The sequence below is a fragment of the Curcuma longa genome, chromosome 12 (assembly GCF_044706935.1).
Source record: "Curcuma longa cultivar G26 ecotype Majalengka, Jawa Barat chromosome 12, ITB_CL_G26_1.1, whole genome shotgun sequence".
Classification (NCBI taxonomy): Eukaryota; Viridiplantae; Streptophyta; class Magnoliopsida; order Zingiberales; family Zingiberaceae; genus Curcuma; species Curcuma longa.
The window spans coordinates 7,365,950-7,386,167 of record NC_133872.1 but is presented as its reverse complement, the minus strand read 5'-3'; the positions used below and the strand labels follow the sequence as shown (position 1 = coordinate 7,386,167).

The 20,218-nt window shown below is 40.9% G+C and overlaps 1 pseudogene; it reads left to right on the top strand.

Moving 5' to 3' along the window:
- Window positions 1-12,972: 12,972 nt before the first annotated feature.
- On the top strand, window positions 12,973-16,797 carry LOC141842825 (uncharacterized; annotated as a pseudogene).
- The last annotated feature ends 3,421 nt before the right edge of the window (window positions 16,798-20,218 follow it).

Sequence of the window (20,218 nt, the reverse complement as noted above, 5' to 3'; positions counted from 1 at the left end):
TTATTTTAATTAGGTTCATAGCTTTTAAGTTTTAATTTGAATTTAAGTTTGAATTTGAATTTTAAATTTTAAATTAATTTTAATTTAATTTTAATTTAATTTTAATTTAATTTTATTTTTAAATTTAATTTAATTTAATTTAATTTAATTTAATTTTTTTAATTTTAATTTAATTTTAATTTAATTTAAAATTTAATTTAATTTTAATTTAATTTAAATTTAATTTAATTTAATTTGATTTTAATTTAAATTTAATTTTAATTTAATTTAATTTTAATTTTAATTTTATTTAATTTTAATTTAATTTAATTTTAATTTTAATTTAATTTAATTTAATTTAATTTAATTTTAATTTAATTTAATTTTAATTTAATTTTAATTTAATTTAATTTTAATTTAATTTAATTTAATTTAATTTAATTTAATTTAATTTTAATTTTAATTTTAATTTTAATTTAATGTTAATTTTATTTTTTGACTTTCTCCTTGAGAAGTCCTATCTTCTTTTGGAGCGATTTAGCCAAGTCATCGGACTTAGCTATTTTCTTACATAAGCTAATTATTATTGAATATAACCTTTCTTGACTTACAGTGGAGTTATTTAATGTGTCATAATTAAATGGTACTGAATTATAATTAATTTTATTATTTAATTTCAAATTTTTATTTATTAAATTATTAATTTTTAGAATTATTAAATTATTTAAAGTTGATTTATTAAGCTTATCATTATCTTGATTGAAAGAGTTAAAGACTTGTTCTAATTTTTGGGTTAAATCTAAATTAATTAAATTCAAATTATTAATAGTTGAATTGGTAACATTTGAATTAGTTAAATTATTATTTAATTTAGATTTATTAATTATTTTATCCAAATTAGATAAGGTTTCTTTATCTTTAGGATTTAAGATTGAATTTTCTAATTTATTTAATTTAGAGTTATTCGAATTATTTAAATTGTTATCTAATATTTTTAAATCTGACTTTTTCAAATTTGAATTATTCAAATTTGATTTAGTCAAATTTTTTCTTAAATTTAAATTTTCTGATTTATCCAGATTTGACAAATTCAAATTTGAATTAGTCAAATCTATCTTATCTAGATTTTTGGATTTATCCGTTGAATTATTCAATTTGACATTTTCTAATTTTTCAGATTTATCTAAATTTTCTAATTTTTCTAAATTTACAGAAAAATTATCTAGATTTGTAGAAAATGTAGATCTAGCATGCGCATGCAACCTAGGGGTATTTTCATAAATTACTTGACTTACCGGAATCGCTTCCCCTAATTCTGATTTTTTCGCCGTCTTCCTCTCCGGGCACCGGTTCTTGTAGTGGCCGCGTTTTTGGCACTTGAAGCACTGGATGTGCTCTTTGTTCCTCCGGGCTCCTAGCATCGGTTGCTCCTTTGCCGCCGGTGGTGCCGTCCGAATCTTTCGAGTAGGGCACTTATTTTTGTAGTGCCCTCTCTCCCTGCACTTAAAACATATTATATGGAATTTAAAATGAACTTTTAAACACATACCTTTCTCCCCCTCTATCTTTGCCGTCTTGCTCCCTTGGCGGTTAGTCCAATCAAGAGCGCACCGGCTCTGATACCAATTGTAGGATCGTGTACGCGCTAGAGGGGGGGTGAATAGCGCGTGTAGCTTTTTCACAAATCGTTCGTTAACTATCAAAAACTCGTAGCGGAATATTAGAAACAAGATGTAGGGGACACGCGGGATTTACTTGGTTCCTAACCCCCTAGGGTTAGTACGTCCAAGGCCTAATTCGGGAGGCGCCCGTCCACTAGTGGTCTCCTTTCCGAACGTCGTTCGGAGGCGGAGCAACCCGTCTTACAGTCCAATATAAACAACACAATAAATAACTTGAAAGTAAGACAAGTAAAAATAAATCAAACTCTTGACGCCGATCTGGAAGTCCTGAGCGCCGCACACTCCTCCTGGATCTTCCCCGGTTGCAAGAACTTGACCCCGTTCGCGTTCCAAAGCACCACTACAGAATGAGTAGGGAGGCTTCGACTGGCTTGAATGATCTTGTTTCTGCACGTTCACCTCCTTTTATACTGCTCCTGAGTCGACTCATGTTGCAACCAGGGAAGATCTAGGAGGAGTGCGAGGCGCTCAGGACTTCCAGATCGGCGGCACTTGTTTGGTTAATTTCTTACTTGTCTTTACATTCTATTTTTATTATAGTTATTCTTTATGGACTGTAAGACGAGTTTCTCTGCCTCCAAACACCGTTCGGAAAGGAGACCACTAGTAGATGGGCACATCCCAAATTAGGCCTTGGACGTACTAACCCTGGGGGTTAGGAACCAAGTAAATCCCGCGTGTCCCCTGCTTCTTGTTTCTAAAATTTCACTGTGAGTTTTTGATAGTTAACGAACGATTTGTGAAAAAGCGATACGCGCTATTCACCCCCCTCCTCTAGCGCATACACGATCCTACATTAAAGCATTTAATATCTCTGCTTCTTGAAGATTAGATAGGTTCTTTACCTTTAACCAATGGAGAACTAGCATCTTTATTCTTCAAAAACTTGGTCTTACTCTTTGATGCAACTTTATCATCTTTTTTATTCCAACTAGATTTCCATGTGGATGAATTATGATGACTTTGCCCATGCTTGATTGAACCCTTCCTTTTGAGTTGCCTTTCAACTTTCATGGACATATGCATCATATCTTCAAGCTCTACATAATGTTGCAACTCCACTATATTTTCAATTTCTGGATTCAAATCTTGTAAAAATTGTGCCATGGCTGCTTCTCAGTCCTCCTTTACATTGGCTCAAATCATGGCAATCTCCATCTTTTTGTGGTATTCCTCCACAGTCTTGGAGCCTTGTGTTAGACTTTGTAATCGTTGGTACAAATCTCAATAGTAATGTGAGGAAATGAACCTCTTTCTCATTATAGATTTCATTTCCTCCCATGTGTCAATGGGACTCTCTTTGTTTCTTCTCCTACTTAGAATAATTTGATCCCACCAAAAAATAACAGCAGCAAGTTTTACCTTCTTTTCTTTAGAGTAGTTGTGACAATCAAACATTAATTCCACTTTCTTTTCCCACTCTAAATATATGTCTAGATCACATTTGCCTTGAAATAAAGGAATCTTCATCTTGATATTGCCCAAGTTTCTATCAACATAATCATTTATCCTTCATCTTCTGCCACCAATTCTAACATGATCAGATCTGCCACTAGAAGCTCTATCGTCAATCTCCTCAGAAATGTCATCATCATCATTGTCATCACGGTTATACTGCCTTGCACTTCGTGTAAGAACTCTACCAATTTGACTATTTTGTAGTCCAGTAATTTTTACATCTTGCCTCTCTAATCTATCGAGGATTTGACTGAATCTGATTTTCATGCATTCCAAGTGTTGTCTCAAGGCACGTTGTTTAAGGGTTTCTCTAGGTCTTGCTTCCTCTCCACTTGTCGCCATTAAAGATAAGTTGTTGTCACTCAATCACTTAACTCAATAATGTTAGCTCTTTAAAGAACTTAGAATTGAGGCAATTCCCTGTAAGTCATCTTTAACTAATTAAAAATCTCCAAGGAAATTAGGATAAAAGATAAGAATTGAAGAAAAATGTAAATTGCATAATTGAAACTTGAATTAAGTGCCGAAAGGAAATTTGCTAGAATTGAATCTAGGCAGAACTTATTAAATGCAGAATTGAAAGATAAAGATAATTGAAATAAAAGCTAAAAAGAAATTTGCTAGAACATAATTTAGGCAAGTGACAAAATTAAATCAAAGCAAAACTTATGAGAATGTTGAATTGAAGGATACTTAAAATAAGTGCTTAAAGAAAATTTGCTAGAACTTAATCTAGGCAAGTGCTAGAATTAAATCTAGGCAAAATTTGAAAGAAATGCGAAATTGAAAGATAAAGATAGCTGAAAGAAAATTTGCCAGAACTTAATCTAGGCAAGTACCAGAATTAAATCTAGTCAAAACTTGAAAGAAATATAAAATTAAAAGGTAAGGGTAGTAAAATAAAATGCAAGTATATAAATAACAAGTTCTCTACACTCACCTTTTGTTGCTTTTTTTCTTTTACCTTTTTTTCTTATTATCAAAATTTCAGCCTCCCTTTCTTTCCTTTTTTTTCTCTTTTTTGGTCGAAAATAATTTTTTTCTCTTTTTTTTAGTCAAAAATAATTTTTTTCTCTTTTTTTAGTCAAAAATAAATTTTTTCTTTCTTTCTTTTATAGCAACAAGTAAATAAGACTTACAAAGATTGAAAGAAATGATAATAATAAGTATCAAATGATGAACAAAATAGATAAATATTCAAGCTAAAAAAGAAAGGATAACTAAATCTATTTAGAAATACCAAAGTTCTGATACCAACTGATGTGAACCCATAAGAGAAAAATCTCAAGAACTCACAACGAATTGAAGAAAAAAAGAAAGAAAGTCTAAATCGATAAGAAGGTTTTACCTCGACCCCAATACTTAAGAAAGTTGAACCATGGTATAGAGGAAGAGGGAAGATGCCACAACCTTGAGATGGAGGTTGATGCCTTAATAAGTTCTAGTTCAATGAAAAACAAATAAGTGAGAGCCTCACCATACTTTAGATTAAAAATATACCAAAAGATACATGTATGGTCGTCACCCCCTTTATATATAGCTATAGGGCAATCAACAAATCCTAAAAGGTCAAAAGAAAGCCCATTTAATGAAGGCTTATGTAGACTACTTAGCCATTTTAAGCTTATGGCATCATTACAACCTAAATAAAGCTAGAAATTGAGCCTACATATCCCTATTATATAAATATGAGAAACTTATCCAAGGCTTGAATTAAGTTGACTAAGCTGCATGACTTACTTTTAGTCAAACCTTCTTCAATTGTAACTTTAGCCTTCAGATCTTCAATTAACAGATTAAGTGCTTCTTTCATCTTCTTATTCATAGCTCTTGTAATTGGGCTTCCATTAATACATAATGGATCATTAATAATATCTAGAGTGGGTTGAGCATGATCCATATTAGCTTGTTGGGCTTATTCACTTGGTTTGACTCCATCAAGCACCAAGAATGGTAGTGGTGTGGGGTGTTGTTGTAGTCGCCTCAGGGGGATTCGTTGCAGCTGATCATCAAACTTCATTTTTGAACCTTCAACAACGAAATCAAATGTGAAGCCTTACTCGCCAATCTTCAGGTAGCCAATCATGTGGGAGCAGTTCGAATCATCATTCACTCAGACTCATAGTTAACTGCTCGATAATTTAGAGGTACATTTGAAATCCGCAAGACCGACTGCGACTTTACATCGAAGCCTTCGACAAGCTAAGGGTTGAATTCCAAGAAGCCACATTATTAAAAGTGCTTCAGGCGAATAATCAAAAGGCAGATGAATTGGTCAAACTAGCTAACACCCTGCATACTTGGGAATTAGAAGAGTTGGCTGTTCAAGACCAATTGATTTCTCATATTAACCATGCATCTCAGCCATCTCCTTCATCTGACTCAAGAACCCTCTTTATCTCCTTCCTGAAGCATGGAATTATACCTAGTGACATTGAGTATGTCCGCGCTTTCAAACAATGGACTATGTGTTTCACTCTGGTCGGAGACACCCTGTACAAGAAAGTTTTCTCCCGCCCTCTCCTTAAATGTTTAAGTCTTGAAGATGCTAATTACATCATAAGGAAAAGTCATCAAGGCTGCTGTGGAAGCCACATTGGAAGTCAGACTTCAGCAAGAAAGGTGTTGTTGGCCGGTTATTTTAGCCCACCTTGCAAGTTGATACCGTTCGACTAGTCAGAACCTGTTTAAATTGTCAGAGACATCAACCCCTACTCCATTGCCCTATCGAGTTCCTGAAAACCTCCACAGTATCCTGCCTCTTCGATCAGTGGAGAATGGATATAATAGGGTTTTTCCCTGCAAGCTCAAATCAAAAGAAGTTTCTCCTAGTGGTAATGGATTATTTTTCAAAATAGGTTGAAATCGAGCCCCAGGCGAGGATAACCGAAGAAGCTGTTCTCAAATTCCTTTAGCACAACATAGTATGTAGATATAGTCTTCCCTGCCAAATTGTGTCAGATAATGGATGACAATTCCACGGTCGTAAACACCAAGAATGGTGCCAAAATTTCGATATTCATCATACTTGCACTTCCATCTATTATCCTCAGAGCAACAAGCAAATCGAAGTTGTCAATTGAGAGCTTATCCGAGGACTGAAGATCAAACTCGACCATGTCGGAGGCAGCTGGGTAGAAGAATTTCTTAATATCAATTGGGTTTACCGTACGACTCCTCGCGAAAGTACCGAAATGACTCCTTTTCACTTGGCCTATGGAGGAGAAGTTGTAGTACAATTGAAGTGAGCCTTTAATTGACTCGGATCCAAACCTACAAAGGAGTGGAAGATAACTCTAACAGGCAACTTCTGGAGCTAGACCTCACCAGTGAATCTCGAGACATAGTGGATTTACGACTCAAAGTATATCGGCAGCACATGAGTCAGACATACAATAAGAAAGTTACTCTCTGCTCCTTCTAAGTGGAGACATCATGTGAAAAAAAACTCAAGCCTATGGGAGAGGTTGGCAAGTTGGAACCCCATTGAAAAAAAACCTTACCGAGTCACGCGGTGACTCATAGGCGGGGCATACTACCTAAACGACCACCAAGGAAAGGAGCTCAAATGACTATGGAACACCATCTATTTGAGGCCTTATCACATGTAACTTCAATTCTACTGTTTTATGTTGCTCTTTTGTTTGTTTCGTCACTCACTTTCTAAATGTTCTTTTACAAGGAACCAAGAATACTGTCTTTCCGCTACACAATCCTCTTGACCCCACTCGTTGACAGCTCAGTATTCTCACTCAGGGTCTCAGACTAATCCCTTATCTCCATAGCCCTCTCGACCCCATTCGTCGACAACTCGGTATTCTCACTCAAGGTCTCAAACTGATCCCTCGTCTCAGTAGCCCTCTCAGCTTCACTCGTCGACAACTCAGTATTCTTACTCAAGGTCTCAAACTGATCCCTCGTCTCAACAGTCCCACTCTCCAACGGCTCAGTATTCTCACTCAGGGTCTCAGATTAATGTCTCGTCTCAACAGCCCTCTCGGTCCTACTCACCTATAGCTCGATATTCTCACTCAGGGTCTCAGATTGATCCCTCGTCTCAGCAGCTCTCTCGGCCCAACTCGTCGACTACTTGGTATTCTCACTTAGGGTCTCAAACTGATGCCTCGTCTCAACACCCCTCTCTCTCCACTAGCCAACGGCTTGGTATTCCCACTCAAGGTCTCAAACTGATTCCTCATCTCAGCAACCCTCTAGGCCCCACTCGCCAATAGCAAGATATCCTCACTCAGGACCTCGAGCTGAACTATTTGAATAACTCTCTCAGCTCCAATCACCAACGGCGAAATATCCTCACTCAAGACATCGAGCTGACCTGACTCAGCAACTCTCTTAGCTCCACTCACCAACGGCTCTATATCCTTACTCACAACCTCAGGTTAACCCATCTCAGCAACCTTCTTGACTCCAATCATTGATGGTCCAGTATCCTCGTGTCGTGTATCATGTTGTAACAACCTCGCACCCCTACACAAAGTAAGTGGAGCCAGCTCTCTTGGTTGCATTTGCCGACATCTCAAAAGCCTAATCTCGGACTCCAGGCCGTATCAAAAGATCAGGACCGGAGCCACCTCAGAACATAAGGTAACTTTATAGAACCACACCTAATGATCACTCAACACTTGTTCACCCCAATTCACGAGTCTCATCTAATAGTGCGTGTCGGAAGCCTCGACACCATGCCTGTCTCCATTTCACTATCCCCATCCTTGACACCCCTGCAATGGGTCTGGCCCCGCACTGCTCTCGCCTCCCCATTCAAGAGAGGGTGGCATATTTAGTGCTACTTAGTGCCCCGTAGATCTTAATACTCTTCAATCCCTTGGTGAGATTTGAGACCATTCGGCACTTGAACTTTGACCCAATCCCCATGCCTCAACTATGGTGAATCCGTCTCGACCTCGTGTTATTCCTTCTTTTCCATGACTCCACTCTCTTATCCCTCTTTCTCTGCCTTATCCAATTTCAAGGGTCGTACATCATTCGTATGGGAAAAAAATCTTTTACAGAAAGACACACAATATGTTCAAAATTTTTTTATTGAAGCTAAGTTCTTACAAGTTCATCACCCCAACATACACAGATTGACAAAAGAAAAATAATTGGGGTTTCATTAAAGTAAAATTTACTACATATTCAAAAAAAAATAAAAAAACACACAAATAACACATCTAAATAAAAAATTATAGATAACTGTTGGCTGACACGCCTCTTTTAGTCGGCCTTCTCTGAGGGAGGCAGCACATCCCAAACCATCTGTCAGTCCAGGAAAGATAGATCCACTCCTCTCGGGATCAGCTTGGCCTCTACACACTATCGGAAAGCACCTTGGAACCTGTACCACAACATATTGTTACTCCTTATGGACAACACTTCATAAAACTTTATCGATTTCAGGAAAGTTGCCCTTTGTTCTTATCGACGGAGTTCTTCTCTGGCCTTCTGCTCATGTAGCTCCTTCCTTAAGGTCTCTATCTCCGCACGAGCTCCCTCCAGCTTAGCGACCATCCCAGGCTGCACCTCCTACCACTTGCTCGACCTCTTGACCTCCATCTCCACTGTCTCCGTTAGCTGAATCACCAACTTTGTATTGGCTGAGGGCATAACCTCGAGCTCCCTCTGTAGCCACTGTAGTTGGGTTTCTGTAGCAGCTAACTCTCCTGCTTCCCAAGCACGCTCTTGCTGGCTTTCATTGAAGGCCTCCTCGAATTGTCTAGCCATGCTATTTGCGACCTCCGCTCTCTTGGTCAATTCTTCCAATGCAGGAATTATAGCCTTTGCTTCGGCGAGTTCGCGCTCCAACCTTTGAACTCGATCAGAGTAGACGGGCTTTGTTGCCCCACTTGACAACCTCATCCTAGGTCATCCTCTTCTCGGCCTTCAATTTCTCTAACTCTTAGGTGGTTGTTTCTTTCTCCAGTGCATCCAGCTAGCATTCCAACTCGTGGTGTCTTTTGAGCATGGGCTTCAGGTAATGATGAAGTCCTTTTGCCTCCACCTCGCATCGCCAGATCAACCATATGAGGTGCTTGCTTACCTCCAAGAAGCCCATCTGGGGGAGTGTTTACCTCTCATGTTCACGCAGTACCTCGGAGGGAGGGGGTTCTTTCTCCAGTCCCTCTTTCTTTGCCTTATCCAATTTCAAGGGTCGCACATCATTCGTATGAAAAAAAAATCTTTTACAGAAAGACACACAATATGTTCAAATTTTTTTTATTGAAGCTATGTTACAAGTTCATCACCCCAACACAAACAGATTGGCAAAAGAAAAATAATTGGGGTTTCATTAAAGCAAGATGTACTACATATTCAAAAAAAAATAAAAAAACACACAAACAACACAGCTAAATAAAAAATTATAGATAACTGTTGGCTGACACTGCCTCTTTTAGTCGGCCTTCTCCGAGGGAGGCAGCACATCCCAAACCTTCTGTCAGTCCAGGAAAGATAGATCCACTCCTCTCGGGATCAGTTTGGCCTTTACAAACTATCGGAGAGCACCTTGGAACCTGTACCGCAGCATATTGTTACTCCTTATGGACAACACTTCATAAAACTTTATCGACTTCAGGAAAGTTGCCTTTTGTTCTTATCGACGGAGTTCTTCTCTGGCCTTCTGCTCATGCAGCTCCTTCCTTAAGGTCTCTATCTCCGCACGAGCTCCCTCCAGCTTAGCGACCATCCCAGGCTGCACCTCATACCACTTGCTCGACCTCTTGACCTCCCTCTCCACCGTCTCCGTTAGCTGAATCACCAACTTTGTATTGGCTGAGGGCATAACCTCGAGCTCCCTCTGTAGCCACTGTAGTTGGGTTTCTGTAGCAGCTAACTCTCCTGCTTCCCAAGCACGCTCTTGCTGGCTTTCATTGAAGGCCTCCTCGAATTGTCTAGCAATGCTATCTGCGACCTCCGCTCTCTTGGTCAATTCTTCCAATGCAGGAATTATGGCCTTTGCTTCGGCGAGTTCGCGCTCCAACCTTTGAACTCGATCAGAGTAGACGGGCTTTGTTGCCCCACTTGACAACCTCATCCTAGGTCATCCTCTTCTCGGCCTTCAATTTCTCTAACTCTTAGGTGGTTGTTTCTTTCTCCAGTGCATCCAGCTGGCATTCCAACTCATGGTGTCTTTTGAGCATGGGCTTCAGGTAATGATGAAGTCCTTTTGCCTCCACCTCGCATCGCCAGATCAACCATATGAAGTGCTCGCTTACCTCCAAGAAGCCCATCTGGGGGAGTGTTTACCTCTCATGTTCACGCAGTACCTCGGAGGGAGGGGGTTGCCCCCCCTCCCCCCCCCGACCCCTCTACGTTGTCAGGTCCCTCTATAAGCTGGTCAGGGTGGAACTGGGCCTGGGGGTGTCAGAATTACCAAGGCCCGACCTTGTTGGGAGGTGGAGATCTTCTTAGCAGTCGGGATGGTTGTCGTCGCCCTTGTCTTTGTCCTTTTATGAAGCAGTCTCGGCGTTCTCTCTGGAGGGAGGATCAATTGCCTCCACCTCGACCCCTCTGTCTTAGTCCTGAACTGAGGAGATCGTGTCTCTTCTCTAACGATCCTCTCGAAGGACTTGCCCCTAGAGCTCTTGTCCTCCATGATTTGGACTTCTGACTCCCGTAGCGTTTCTTCGAGACCCTGGGCTCTAAAGAAGGCCTCTAGGTCTCATTGCAAGTGGGCTCCTAAGTATGGGTCGAGGGAGGATCAGGAGCAGATCATTTTTTTTGCCACCGCCACCGCACTACATCGGGAAGAGTGGTGGATTCTATAGGTTGGGGTGTCCCTTTCACTGCTTCTTCAGGCGCAAAAAGATCTACCATCGAGGTCAACTCTCACTTTAATTTTTTGCTCATAGAACTGTTATATAGCTCTTTCTGCAATAAATAAAAAAGTTAGTCAATAGAAAGTTAGAAAGAAAACAAAATACAGCTTACTTAGAGGGGCGTCCAGCTTTGCGATGATGAGGCTTAACCTTGCTCGATATAGTAGGGCCTCATTCTCTTTGCTTTGGTTGGCAAATTTTCTGGACTAAGGCCTAAACCACAGGTGGTGCTTCAAGCTTTTCGCAACTTGGGTTTATCGGGATTCTATAATATATGGTTTCTCCGATCGGGGTACATCTTTATGCACCTATCCACAAGCGAAGACATGGCGAGAATTTGGACAAGGGGAATATGGTATATTGGAGGGGTTCCCCTTCGGATTTTTAAGTGGACTCCAAATTTCTCTTACACGGTGGAGTCATCAGTCGTCCCAGTATGGATACAACTCTCGGATCTTCCAATTCATATGTTGAACAAAAAGGGGTTGTTTTCGGCAGCCAAGATAGTGGGAACTCCCATAAAGATAGATGAGGCGACGGCGGATTGTTCAAGGCTGACAATGGCTCGGGTATGTGTGGAAATTGATCTGCTGAAGCCGAGGATTGAGGAATTTTGGATTGGCATAGGGGAGGAGAAAAGACTGCAAAGGGTGGTATATGAGAGAATGCCAAATTACTGCAAGCAGTGCCGTCACTTAGGCCACACGGAGGAGGATTGCTATGCCAATGGAAATAGGCCGAAACCTCAAAGGAAAGCGGGAAGAGTAGAGGATGTGAGAGGGGGGGGAAGACCTACGGGACAAATTAAATCGGAAGTATGCTGAAGGAATCGACAAGGGAACAGCCAATACCCCTGTGGAGGCAAGGAATGAGCTGCAAAAGAAGAATGGAGGAGAGACACAAGAATGGGTGGTGAAGAAGGGGAATTCAAAGGTGCAGGTACAAGACAAAACACATGGACAAGAGACGGAGAACAGGTTCCAGGTATTAGATATTGAGGAGGAGGAAGAGCAGGTGGAGGTAGAGGAGATGGATGGTGGGGATAGGAGGATTACGAGGGAAGGAGAAGAGGGAAGTGCAGAATCCATAAACAAGTTCTCTAGGAAAGGAAAGTCGAAGCTTCAAGCGGTGGAGGAAGAGGAACCGGAGGATGGACACTCTGAGGAGAACTCAGATGATGTGCTGGTTAAGGACTCCGTGGGTGGACAGGAGAAGTTAGTCAATGATGAGGACCAGATGGGCAAGGTAAACAAAGAGATGCAGAATATAAACCGGAGGGTACAGGAACCAAGAGGAGGGCCGAAGCAACAAGGTGCAGAAAATTTCGAGCAGGAGGATAGTGTAAGTGTGCCAACACAGCAGGTGGTAGTCCCAGTGCCTTCTTCAAAGAGGGGGATGGGTCCAAGGGAGACATTGGGGACGTGTGTGTTAAACCACGAGCCATAGAGTCAGGTGAGGGGAGAAGCACCTCCTTGGCCGACACTCAGGAGGAGTCAGAAGGCCGATCTATTTCCAAATCGTTCGTAGAAGAGGAGTCAGAAGGGGAGGAGGTCATGCCACTGAGAAGATCCACTTCTCTCACCACGGTGCCAAGTAAGGATACTAATCTTGCTAATATTTTGAGTGATGGTCCTACTACTGCAGCTACAAATAAGGCCAGTAAACCTAAGGAAAAGAATTGGAATATTATGGTTCCTTCTGGTGTGATGACCAGAAGTAAATCAGCTAGTTTTCGGGCTTCCTCTTCTACTAAATCATAAATGTCTGGTCTCATATGGAATGTTAGGGGAATAGGGAATAATGCTACTATTAGAAGATTGCATTACTTGAAAAAGATCCATAGAATAAGTTTTTTGGGAATTCTAGAACCTTTTATCGCTCTTGATGGGAATTTCATGACTAGAAGATTGGGTTTTGATTATGCTATATCAAACTGCTCTGGAAAGATATGATTTTTATGTGATCAGAATATTGAATACTCAGTGCTTATTGATCATGATCAGTTTTTGCATGTGAAGTTGATGTCTAATCTTTTTCCTGAGGGCCTGTTTGTTACAGTGGTGTATGCATCATGTGATAGCAGTGGAAGAAAAGAATTGTGGGAAAAATTATTGGAGGATAGACCGGCTACGGAGGAGTTGTGGATGATAGGGGGAGACTTCAATGTGATCACAGGACCTAATGAACACTCTGTAGGAGTAGTGTCAAAGCCAGGAGCGGTCAGAGACTTCAATAATTTCATAATGATGGCTGGACTTTTGGATGCTGGGTTTGTGGGGGATGCTTACACATGGACCAACAATAGAGTGTGGAAAAGACTGGATAGGGTCTTGATGTCTGCATCTTGGAGTGCTAAGGATTTTGGCAGTTAAAGTGGAACATTTGAGCAGAGCTACATCTGATCATTGTCCGCTATTGGTATCTTTTCCATCCTTTTTGCTTTATAAGTCTTCTTTTCGGTTTCAAAAGATGTGGATAAAACATGACGGATTTCTTCAAACTGCTCGATTGAACTGGATGCTCCCCTGTCATGCTTTTGGAATGCAAAAATTACAGGTTAAATTAAAGAGATTGAAAAATCACTTAAAGTGGTGGAATGCAGAGGTCTTTGGCAACATTCATAAGAAGGTTCAGGTGGCGGAGGATGAATTTGCTAGTGCTGAAAGGAACTTTGATGCGGACCCATCAGTGGAAAACAAAATACAAATGGCTAAGTCTCAAGCATCCCTGCAAAAAACATTACACATGGAGGAGGAATTTTGGAAGCAAAAAGCAGCAATCAGGTGGATGGGAGAGGGTGACAGGAATACAAAATTCTTTCATCATCTGGTGCAGAAAAGGAGACTGACGGGGAGAATTTTTGGAATTTGAGAGGAGGGGGTTTGTATAGAAAAGTTGGAGTTAATAAAAGCATCAGGCGCGATGTTCTTTGAGAAGTTACTATCAGAAGAGATGGAATTAAATACAGCAAGCATGGAATACATTCCCCGTTTGATTTGTGAGGAGGAGAATATAGCTTTAGCAGCCATGCCTACTATGGAGGAGGTCAAGCAGGTGGTTTGGGAGATGTGTGAGGACAGTGCTGCAGGACCAGATGGATTCTCAGTAGCATTCTATGTGGCATGTTGGGAGTTCATTAAATTGGATGTATTTGAGGCAATTTTGGATTTTTTTCAGGGGGGTTCTCTTCCACGGGGTATGGCGGCTACCACAATTGTCCTCATCCCCAAAATTGAGAATGCCCAAAGATGGCAAGATTTTAGGCCTATCAGTCTATGCAATGTATCGAACAAGATTATCTCCAAATTGATGGCTAACAGGTTGAATAGGATTTTGAATAAAATTATCTCCCCTATGCAGAGTGGATTTGTGGCAGGAAGGCTAATATCAGATAACATTTTAATGGCCCAGGAGTTACATCACAAGTTGAACTATCATGTTCGAGGAGGCAATTTAATACTGAAGCTGGATATGGCCAAGGCATACGATAGAATCCAGTGGGATTTTCTATTCCAGATTATGGGGGCCTTTGGATTTTCAGATACAGTGATTGATATGATGAGAAGATGCATAGCTGATTGTTGGTTTTCGGTGCGGGTTAATGGACAATTATCAGGTTTTTTTCATTCAAAAAGAGGGCTTCGACAAGGGGATCCTATTTCTCCTCTTCTGTTTATTATTGCAGCAGAATTTTTCTCCAGAGGTCTGGAAGGTTTGTTCAGTAAATACCCGCAGATGTTTTATGCTACTGGGTGTGATTTTAAAATATCTCACTTAGCATATGCGGATGATGTTATGGTTTTCATGAATGGCTCTAGTAATTGTGTGAAAAGAATTATGGACTTCTTGAATTCCTACATGTTGTGCTCGGGACAATTGATTAATATTGCAAAAAGCTCTTTCTACCCTGCAAATCGGATTTCTGAGGTGAGGAAATTGCAAATATCGATGGTGACTGGGTTTAGAAGAGGGGAGGGACCGATTCTGTATCTGGGTGTTCCTATTTTCTCAGGGAATAAGAAGGCTATTTACTTTCAACCTTTATTGGAGAAGGCAAGGAAAAAGCTTTTGGGGTGGAACATAGCACGACTCTCGCATGGAGGTAGATTAATCTTGATACAAAGTGTGTTAAGTTCCCTTCCTATATATTTGTTGCAGGTGTTACAGCCACCAAAATCCGTGCTACACCAACTTGAAATGATATGTGCGAATTTTTTCTGGGGTTCTATGGCGACGAAAGGGAAAGCACATTGGGTTTCTTGGTACAACATATGCAAGCCGAAACTTGAAGGTGGCTTAGGCGTACGAAGGCTAATGGAGGTGTCAACAGCGATGTCTTTGAAGTTATGGTACAGGTTTCGGGAGCAGAACACTTTATGGGCGAGATACCTTGGGAAGCAATATTGTGGAGCAACTTCTCCAGTGGTGGTGCCTCTAAAAGGGAATGCTTCTCCGGGTTGGAAAAGAATGGTGAAGATGCGAGATCTGGCGGAAAACCAAGTAGGTTGGAAAATTGGTGATGGACGGCTGAGCTTTTGGTATGATGGATGGCCCGACAGTGGACCTTTATTCAGATCTTGCGACATTGTAGGAAACAGGGAAGCTACTGTCTTGGATTTTCGGGATAGGGAAGGTTGGAGGGAGGACCGGCTGAAGGAGGTGCTGCCGGCAGCAAGGGCTGAGGAGGTGGCTGGATACCCACTACAAGGGGGAGGAAGGCCGACGATGATTTGGAAGCCAACACCCAAGGGGGTTTTTTCTATGAAGTCGGCGTGGAATTGCGTTCGTGATCGTAGTCAGGAGTGGAGCAGGGGGCCGGTATTATGGAGTAAAATATTGGTGCCTAAAATTGCAATTTTTGGATGGCGATTCATGCTGAGAAGATTACCAGTGGACTCTATTCTACAGCAACGGGGAGTTAGTTTGGCCTCCAAGTGTCAACACTGCAAAGAGGAGGAGTCATGGGAGCATCTCTTTTGGCGGTGCCAAGTAGCTATGGAGGTATGGATGTATTTTGCGCAGCTATTTCGGGTTAGTGATTTTAGCAATATGGAAAAGTGGAGGGTGGGAGATCGGTGGAGGAAGCAAGGACATGTCAGAGAGGCGATTCCATTTTTGATCCTCTGGTTCTTATGGGTGGCACGTAATGATGCAAAACACCGTGATATCACGGGGGTGGCACAAAAAATAATTGGAGCAATTTGGCAATATGTGATTAGTGGCATGGCAGCAGGTCTAATAAAGAGTTTGCATTGGAAGGGATATTCGGCGGAAGCTTTGGCTTTTGGGATAAAAGTGCAGAGGAAGGTGGTGACCAAAATATCAGTAGTTAAGTGGCAGAAACCAGAGGTGGGCACTTATAAACTTAACTCAGATGGATGCTCAAAAGGAAATCCAGGCAAGACTTCATATGGGTTATCATTAGGGATCATGATGGCCAGGTGGTTGCGGCGAAGCATGGGGTTATGGAAGAGGGATCCAACATTATGGCAGAACTAGTAGCGATGTGGAAAGGCCTCGAATTGTGCATAGCACACAACCTCTTTCCGGTATGGCTAGAGTCGGATTCGTTGGCGGCAATCCAGATTATTGAGGCATCCTCGTGTAGTTGGGAACATCGATTTTTGGTTCTCAGGATTCAGGAGGCGGTTCAACGATTTCATGTGAAGGTTTCCCACACTTATAGAGAGGCGAATATGGCGGCGGATTATCTAGCAAACAAGGCATTTGATGTGGAGGGAGATAGACTTCTAGACGAAAATTCTATTGATAGAGAGCTATTTGGGATTTGCAAATTGGATAGATTGGGAGTGCCATATATACGATGTTCCTCAAAGCCGGGTTAGGAGCGACGCTCGGTGGAGTGGTGGAAGCTGAGAATGCAGATTAAGGAAGTTGGGGTGATTGTAGATGTGTGCATGGGGTGCTTGGAAGGATCAAAGGTGGAAAGGTATGCTAATAGAGGGTTCTGGTTTCAGAAAATTCAGATATCAGAAAAGCCAGTCGACTGTGTCAGAGTATCAGTTGACTGGCACGGAGATGGTGGAGGAGCCGAGGGAGATCAGTCGACTGGATTTTAAGAGGACTCGACTGGAGGCAAACAGAGGGTTTGGGGACTCGACTGGAAGCTTAAATCAGTCGACTGGACTTCACGACCCGGGAGACGGCCGTCCGAAAAATTTCGGCAGCATCTCCCCTGTATCTATGACAATTCCCTGGATACATACACATATATAAGGCCCACACGGCCAATCCATAACAGGCTATGGATTTATACAAGTAAAATAAAAGTAAATGTGACCCACACGGCCACTCAACACATCCTACTATATATGAAATGCATCCGTAAAAGTATTAACGAATAAAACTCGTCAATTCTTCGCAAAAGAGATAATAAGCAGCGGAAACACAATATACTAAAGTCTCGAACAGAGAATAAAATCCGTAATCACATATACGATGAAAGCAAGCAATAAAGTCCAAAGTAGCAATACGATGTATAAACTCGAACTGTAAGTAAGCAAATCAACAATCACCACACAGACACATATAAGCAACACAAGTCCACAAATACAAAAAATCACAAATAGCTGTGAGATAGCATGTCTGGCAGAATCTCCTCGGCATCAGCTGTAGACTCCTACCTGATATCTGGGAAGACAGAAAAATCCCAGAGTCCAAAATGGTGAGTACAAATATACTCAGTGGATAATCAGAAAGAAATGCATGCTCAATAAGGTAAATCATAATAGAGCAGATATGAAAGAAGCATAACGGTAAGTAACAGGAGAACAATGTAAGGTATCGTAACTCCTACAGGTATCATATAAGCAATGTCATATCTCAGGTACACATAGTAATCCATATGCATGATCATATTATGCAATGTGTCAACCAAGTATCAATACAAGTACACAATCACTTCATAATGTAATGCACACACATACGGTCCAATGCATGTATATAAATCTCATCATGCAAACATGTGCATGTAATGCATCAGTCTACACTGGCTCCAGCGCCTCATGTCTAATGAGTCGGAGGTGTAAGACAATAGCGGGTCTATGAATCCAGCACTACAATAAAGTAGTCCTGGTAGCACCCTCAGTAGGTAGCCCCGTCAAGAGCTACGTACAATACCTATGGCCAGTGCTGTCCTCAATACTCGTCCAGAGAATCACTCTCGGCTGCGTACAGGCCATACAGCCGGGCTACGTACAGGCCATATAGCCAGACTGAGTACCACCCCATCGCGGTGTCGAGATCAAGCCACTGACTCGGCTGCGTACAGGCCATACAGCCGGACTGCGTACAGGCCATACAGTCCCCATCACCATGATGGAAGGGTAATAACCACCTATATCACTATAGGCCAACTACCGGCAAGATACACCCACATCTTTGGGATTTACAATCAAGCTCATGCGTAATGATGACATGATCAAGTCAGAATAATCATCCTCTACCATGTTAATTAACACCGTGTTAATTAACATGTGTAGGTACTAATGAAAAGTCCTACTGATCACAGGTATCAACATGATGATAACATAACTGAAATAGAGACAGTAATCATAAACATGGATAACAATGATCTCAAGCATCAGAGGTATAAACAGAACTGATAATAAGGTCAAAGAAATACGATCAAGCATGTGATAAACATGAGTATCGAAAGCATCTAATCTATAACAAGTATAAGAGCATGATAAGTAACCTAATCACTAGAAATGAAAGGAAGCATGCACTGTAAATAGGAAGAGAACTGTATTGACTAAATACAGTAGACTATCCACCTGTAACCGTAGATCGAATAAGAACCTCCAGAAAATATACTCCCGTATAATATCGAAGTCCCAAAATCAATCAAGGACCTGCAAACACAATATCACATCCTAAATACCAGAATGTATCAAACAAACCCTAAGTTATATTTTAAGGGTTAGTTTAACTCAATCTCGTTAACCTAACTCGGGTTAAATTAATCTAACCTTTAGGTTGATATTAACATGGTTTAACTAATCAATCAATTAATTGTATTAATCGAATCGATCAATACAACTAAAATCATGTTTAATCAAACCTATGCTAATCAACCAACCTTAGGTTAGACTAATCCAATCTTTAGGTTGATACTAACAGGGATTAACTAATTAATTAATCATTATTAATATAATTAATTCCCTATTTAATCAACCCTAAGTTAACCCACGTTAGATTTAATAGGTATTAACCCAACCAAACCAATCATAATAGAGCAAGAATCCTATAAGCCTCGGTTCAAAGGTTTACCTCCGATCAATTTGAATGCCTTAAATCTCCTTGCCCTAATTCAACTTAAATTCTTCCTCTTCTTTCCTTGCAGATCTAATAGAATTGATCTCTGTTCTGATCAAATCACTAACACCAGCTATGGAAATGAACAATTAATTAAAAACTCTAAGAAAACTCAACTATCCACATGATCTAATCAATTAACCGATCACAACCACAATCCTTACCTCAATTCCGATCAGAATCTTTGCCGAAACTCAGATCTGAGCATCCGTCCCAACCCCTCTTCTTCAACAGCCGAAACCAAGCAATCCCACCGATCGGTTTCTTCACTTACGGCCAACACTGCAAGACTTGACCAAGGAGGAAGGATTGATCATCAAACCTAATGAGATTCACCACCATCTACTAAGATCCAACTCAAGAAAAACCAAAAACTAAAGTTCCCCTTACCACTCGGCTCGGCTTCGTCTTCCACCACCCTAGATCTAAATTTAGGAACCAAAAGCAAATCGAGATTAAGCTCCGATTCTTACCGATTGGCCATTTTCCTCTTCGGATCGTCGCCGCTAAGATGCCGCTGCCACCACCGATCCGAGCCTTCACCGACGAGCATCCAACCTCAACCAACCAAACTCTTGTCGCCGACGATCCCCAGGCTCCAGCGCCATATTTTACAAATAAATCCCTAGAAGTTCTGATATTTTATAGTACCTGACTTGACTCACTTAGTCGAACCAAACTGACCGAAGCTACCTCGCCACATCCTAGACTAGTTAGACCAAGATTTATCAATAAGTTGGTTAAATATTCAATTTCTTGAATTGATCTTGTCTTAGAAAGTGGTCGTTGCTCCGATAACCAAGAAGGCCTCTGTGCCTCGCCACCGCTTGGAGATCAATTTTTGAAATAAATATTTAATCAATTGACGGTTAAACCTGAATCTAACTCAAGGTTAATCAAATATAGATACCTTGCACAATAAACAAAGAT